Source organism: Oxyura jamaicensis, chromosome 5 (assembly GCF_011077185.1).
Source record: "Oxyura jamaicensis isolate SHBP4307 breed ruddy duck chromosome 5, BPBGC_Ojam_1.0, whole genome shotgun sequence".
NCBI classification, from domain to species: Eukaryota; Metazoa; Chordata; class Aves; order Anseriformes; family Anatidae; genus Oxyura; species Oxyura jamaicensis.
In genome coordinates this window covers 6,838,252-6,844,251 of record NC_048897.1, presented here as the reverse complement: position 1 = coordinate 6,844,251, position 6,000 = coordinate 6,838,252, and the positions used below count along the sequence as shown (strand labels likewise).

General features: G+C 39.2%; 1 protein-coding gene across 2 annotated transcripts in view; it reads left to right on the top strand.

The window, feature by feature from the left end:
- The window catches only part of EHF (ETS homologous factor), a 63,605-nt gene that overhangs the window by 25,750 nt on the left and 31,855 nt on the right, over positions 1-6,000 (top strand). The window contains exon 1 of one of the 2 annotated variants that reach the window (XM_035328762.1): positions 3,231-3,381. The exons of the other annotated variant lie outside the window; for it this stretch is intronic. The gene's annotated coding sequence lies outside the window, so the exon portion shown is untranslated. Of the gene's footprint in view, positions 1-3,230; positions 3,382-6,000 lie in introns of those variants that run through there. 2 annotated transcript variants of the gene reach the window in all.

The following is a 6,000-nucleotide window of genomic DNA, read 5'->3' as shown; positions in this document are numbered from 1 at the left end:
TTTCCTTTCCTTTCCTTTCCTTTCCTTTCCTTTCCTTTCCTTTCCTTCTTTCCTTTCCTTATTTCTTGGAAAAATGTACACTATTAAGAATGAAAATTATCCAAAATTTTGTTCCAAAGCAAATGACTCATGAATGAAATTTTCAATTTATCCAAATGGTTAAGATAGGATTTGGAAAACTGTGAAGAAAAAATTACAAGGTCTTGCAAGCCTAAGTAATGGGCAACCTTAGCAAAAGGTGGTTCTTGCCTGTATCATCTAACACTGTTGGAAAATAACATCTGTCCTGCTTCTTGTGGCTTCTCTAATGATGTTTTACAGAAAGTGTATTATTTTACAGATAACTTTATGAATCACTTCTGATTTTGCTACAACAGAATGAAGACAGGAACATCATACACTGAATTCTCTGATTGCTTGGCATGTCTAACCTACAATATCAGCTTCTTACACTCTCCTTTTGATACTCTACTGGAATTTAACAAATGAAGCAGAGATTAATATTAATGGAAAAGTAGAAATTATCATACATTTGTTCTCTGTTTTCATCAGGTGTCAGACACTGCAGGAACAGACGCCAATTTAAGAATCTAGACAGATTTAGATAATTTCCTCAATGCTTGCTGGTTATAATTAAATTAATTCTGGGAATCTGCACTGACACTTTTACCATACTGTGAACGTGGCCTCCTAGCTCCTAATTACAGAGATTTTCATGTTTCCTCTGCCACCTAGAAATGTGTGGGGACCAAAATCATGCTAATTTTGTGGCTGTAGTACTGCAGAAGGATACACAGAGGGAAAGGTCTGCCTGTCTCCGAAAGCCACTCGTAATCCTCTCTGTGCTGAACCACATGTAAGTGTCAATAAGCATAATCGGGAGCATGGGGGCAGCATAGCTGGCCAGGCAGGGCAGTAAATTTAAGGAGCCACCACCCTGTGTGGCACCCTGCCTTTGAAAATAGCACACTACTAAATAATGCATGCTGGTGTGCCGGCCAAGTTAGCCTCACCTTGCCCAGACCTGTTGGTACAATGTGCTTTTTTGTCTGTCTGGAAGTATTCTGGGCCTTAGCAACCAGAGCTGTCTCTGCCCTTGGGAGCTGAGACAGAAAAGGCTTGCAGCCACACAAACAGAAAGTGACACGCCAGTCTAAGTACCATATTTGAGCCAAATTTCTGCCACTTTTGCTGGTGTCCTTCTTAGCAGTAGGAAAAGTCTGATGTCCCTAGCCATGAGATCCTGGGGTCATAGCTTTCTGTGGTGCTTCTACAGCATACGGATAAGATGTATTTCAGTGTGACTCTTTCATCTCCCACATTTAGCTCAGTGAAGTGATGTTAGAGGTAGGTTCCTTGTTAAAGATGTCCTTCCAGGGAAGGGAAGAGCTCTTTATTGCTTTCTCATTCTTTTCTCACTTCTTAGCTTTTTCCTGTTCTCCTGCTCTGGATTGATCATTCATGCTGATATGATGATAAGACATTATTTTGATGATGAAAGCTTTAGTCTAAATACTCACCCAAGTGATGAACTGGTATGCAAATACTCAGACTCAGTGACATGAATGTATAGAGAAATCTTACAGATAGTTGACCCACTTGTGAAAACTCTGAACAGTTGCGTAGCTCTTTTCAATGACATCCTTAGTCCTTTGGTGTGATACTGCTCTCCAAGATGGAAATTTACAGCCTCTTTCTTCCACAAGGACAACTCTGATAAGTGAGAGTCAAGGTGAGCAGCCATGGAACTTGACTATATCCTGTCTGAAAAAACAATGGGATTTTCTCAAACCACGCGTACTCATGCACACCTGATCTGTGTGAACAAAAACAACTTGTATTTTAGTATCGTTGGTGTTAATGTGGATGATAGGAACAAAGGTGACATTCCTTGGGCCTGAGATCCACAATTTATCTTGAAATCAGGTTCAGCATAAATAACGTGTGTAATGTTTCCTCTAAACTGACAATGGATCCTGATTAATGATTAATAGTATCTCTAGATGTTGAAGGACGATTCATTCCCTGTGCTTGGTAAACCTAGCACTGAGAGTACATCTGTCGGGAAAAAGATTTATGGTGAGCCCTGGAACCAAAAGTGAACAGAGACTGGAAAATTAATTTCACATAGACTTCTGAAAAATCACAGAATAAAAACACTCAGCAATTCTTGTGCTTTATACATACAAATTAATGAAACCCTGGAAGTTTCCTATGTTACTACCTGATGATAGATAACAGTTCATATTTTTATTTAGGCACCTCGTTTCCTGCTCAGGTTCCTGGATGCAATCTGGCGAAGTAACTTGTGCATAATCAAGGACAGATTTGGGCTCGCAATTCTCGGAACTGTCCATAAAGCACAGATATTACATGAGGAAACAGCACTTCCGTGCTCTTCACCCAACTCAAGAGCTGAACTGATGACTGGATAGTGAAAGGCCTCTAATCCAACACCTAGCCTGTGGCTGGGAAGAGCAAGCGAATATTTTGCCTGACTTCCATGTGTTGTGGAGTAGATGCCTTAAGAAAGGTTTTAGCCTTCCCATGCTGGTCTGAACCCTCAGAATTACGAAGTTTAAAAGCAGAGAAACACTTATCTGCTGATTTTCTACCTTGTTAATCTTCCTGTAGCTGTTCTTTTGTACTCATCCCTATGTACACCCACACTGAAGATTTTTTCCTCAATTTCTTTTACATTCTCTCAGATACCCAGAGAAGCTGGAAGACCTAGAGACTCCCTCTTGTGCTAACTCATTCATTTCACAGGACTCTCGAGGTATAAAAAGAAAGAATCAAGCCTATGATATTGGCTCATCCAGTCCACCTCTCTGGCAGTGCAGGGCTATTACCTACCATGCATCTTCTCGTGTTATTTTCAGACTAATTTTAATTTAGGACATTCCTGCTCTTCACTTCTCATTCTAATTATAATCTCCCTATCTACCTGAAATAACCTCCATTAAAAAAAAAAAAAAAAAAAGGGATGGTCTTAAAAAAACAACTACAAAGAAATCAATCCCTCATCCATTACCAGGTTTCTCTTTTGTTCTGGAGCCACACGTGTAACCCGGTTAGACCTGTTCTCTTTGAATACTGAGGACTGAGCTGGCCTTATGCAAATGCTCCCAACCTCGTCTTCGTTGTTGTCGTTGCAGACCCAATCAAATGAACAGGAAGTGACCTAAGGAATTCCCCTATTGGCTGCCTGAGTGTTCAGCAAAATGTTTTAAAATTAATATCACATCCATTTATCTTCACTCCTGGGAGTCTTTAGGAGAGATAACCTAGTACCTGTGTTTACCCAACCTACTGTTCTTTAGACAGTCTTCCCATTGCCTCAGTTAAGGATTTCCACTCCAGAATCTGCAGCTAAATGAGGTAAGGTGTTTGGGTTATTTTTTTTAATATACTTCCTTTAAATTAACACCCATGAAAAAGAAGAAAAAAAAAAAAAAAGAAAAGAGAGAAGTGTCTACTGGACTCATGCCCACCCTACCGAGCCCCTCCCTTCCCACTTTGGAACAGCAGCTAAACTAATTTGATCAAAAGGCTTTTTAACGTTACAATAAAGACTTCAGTTTTCCTATTTTGAACTTGCATCTTATTTATGTTTAAATAAGCCTGTTGTGTTTATGTTTGATTGGGGCCAAACCTGCTGCCTTTACTCACCCAGAATGTCAATGACCTCAAATTGAGCCAGTGGCTTCATCAGAATTACTCAAAGTCTCTGATGTAGCTGACAATATTTGGGGTCCTAAATCTGCTGCCTTTGTCCCCAGAGAGGTCATGTAATCAGTACGGTGAGGGGTGAGAGAGTGGAGTGGACCTTCTCAATACCCCTGAGAGTGCTGGTGGCACAGAACAGGGAGACACTTTACAAGGATGTTGTTTCTGTTGTTTCAGTGATGAGGATGGTGATTGTACTGATAGTGAAAAATCCAAAAGAAAATTTATAATTTGGCCCATTTTTGGCATCAAGTCAATTTTGTGGCAGTTCCAGTGACAAGTGGGGTTCTGTCGCTCGTAGTCCCTTCTAAGTGTAAGCACCCCAGAGAAGCTGGCTCAGGCGCTGAGTAGGTAAATACAGTGTGAGCAGAGGCCTGCAGTGTCTTTGCTTGTTTAATTTGTTTCTCTTCCAGTGGTAATTTTATTTGAATAGAACCAGAATTGGCCCCTTAAGGTATAGACACAGCAAGAAAGAGACTTTTCAAATTCTGTTTAATGATAGAAGTGCATGTAAAGAAAAAGTTGCTCAAAATCTACACCGATTGTGTAAAACATATGTGATGGGCTTAGTGATAAACATTTGTATTTCACCACATGAGAGATTTTAGGCAGATACTCTTGTATGTATGTAGTTACAGATTTATTTAATTTTATTGGTAATGAGATTTTAGATTACTTCATCTAAAAGTACAATACGTCACCTTTGCTTCTAAGGGATATCCAACTATCATTTTTCATATTATTTTTGAAATGAATTCACTTAATAATGATAGAAACGAACACTGAGGTAAAAGTTTCACTTAATGATTTTATTTGTACCTGTGTCACATGGAACTGTGTTAAACATACCCTCTTGTACCAGTATTTCCTGTAATTTGTGGAAACTTGACTGGGGTAATAAAAAAATGCACTCCTTTAAGTTCTGTTTTGATAGCAAATTTGTGGGTAGCAATTTAAGCAGTTTGCTGTCATTTATTTTGCACTACAGAAAGTACCAGAGCTGGAAAACAGAGAGGGTTTATATTTAATGCAGATGTGGAAACCAAAGAAAACAGTTGCAATTAAAACTAGAAAAACAATAGGATTAAGCTGTTTCACCAACAAATATCACAATTAATGACAGTTTAATTCCTGGCCCTTACAGGTTTTTAAACCAGAAGTGATTGTGGTGATAACAACATAGGACTTCCCAGAATTTTCAAGTTTAATTAGGTGGCTTGAAGTAGAGCTTATCTTCTAGAAAACTTCCAGTCTTGAAAAAAAAAAGTCCAGAAGCCCAATGATGGGAAATTCACGAGAATGATTTAATTAACTGCTTAGATATCATTCCTCTAAAAATATTTCGTCTCATTTTCAGTCTGACGTGGTCTAGCTTTAGCATTCAGCCACCTGATTTTGTTATCTTTTGATGGCTACTGTGAAGTTTCCCTGAGTGGCAAATTTCTGTTCCTTGTGTTGGGAGCTGTGTGTGGCTGTGAACAGCTTCTCCCTTAGCCTTGTTTTTGATAAATATGGTAGTCAGAGCTCCACAGGCTTTTCCATCTCATGGAAAAACCTGCACCAGTTTCACTGTAACCTTTTCCATCCTTTAATCCCTTCAGTGGTTCCCACTAATTTTTCAACATCCAATGTGAAGTCTGGGTGTCAGGAGAGGACACAGGCTGTAGGAACAGCAAAGCCAACCAGAAAGGGAATGTGAGTCAATATGTGTTTCTGCCCCCAAAGGTGATACCTGTTCCCAGAGGTGATGCCTACCTCATACTGGATTTCTGGGTCAGGAGTTTATAAAGCATGCTTGAGGCTTTTGAAGAGTCATCCTCTAGACGCCCTTCTCACCTCCATGCATTGGTCCTACATGCAGAGGCAATGTTATCATTAATAGTGCTGATGTTGTTCACTTGCTTTTTTTTTCATTTTTTTTTTCATTTTTTTTTTTTTTTTTTTTGCCAGTCCTATTGGTATTTGTAAAGCCCTTGAGACCAATAAAACAGTATATTCTTCCCAAGTCATAGTAATAAAGAATCCTGTATCAGAGCAGACTAGTGCTTGTTTGCTCCAGCAGAAATTAAGTAACCCTTCACAGCAGTTTATAGGGTGACAATTCTTATTATCCCAGTCATGGTGAGATCAGGTAATAGAATGTGGTCTGTTTAACATGGAAAATTATTATTCTCTTGTCACCCGAGAGAATATGGTGTGGTATTGACACAGTAATTTTGTATTACTTCAGATATTCTCAGGGTATTGTGAGTTTTTGGCAGTGGTGAAAAC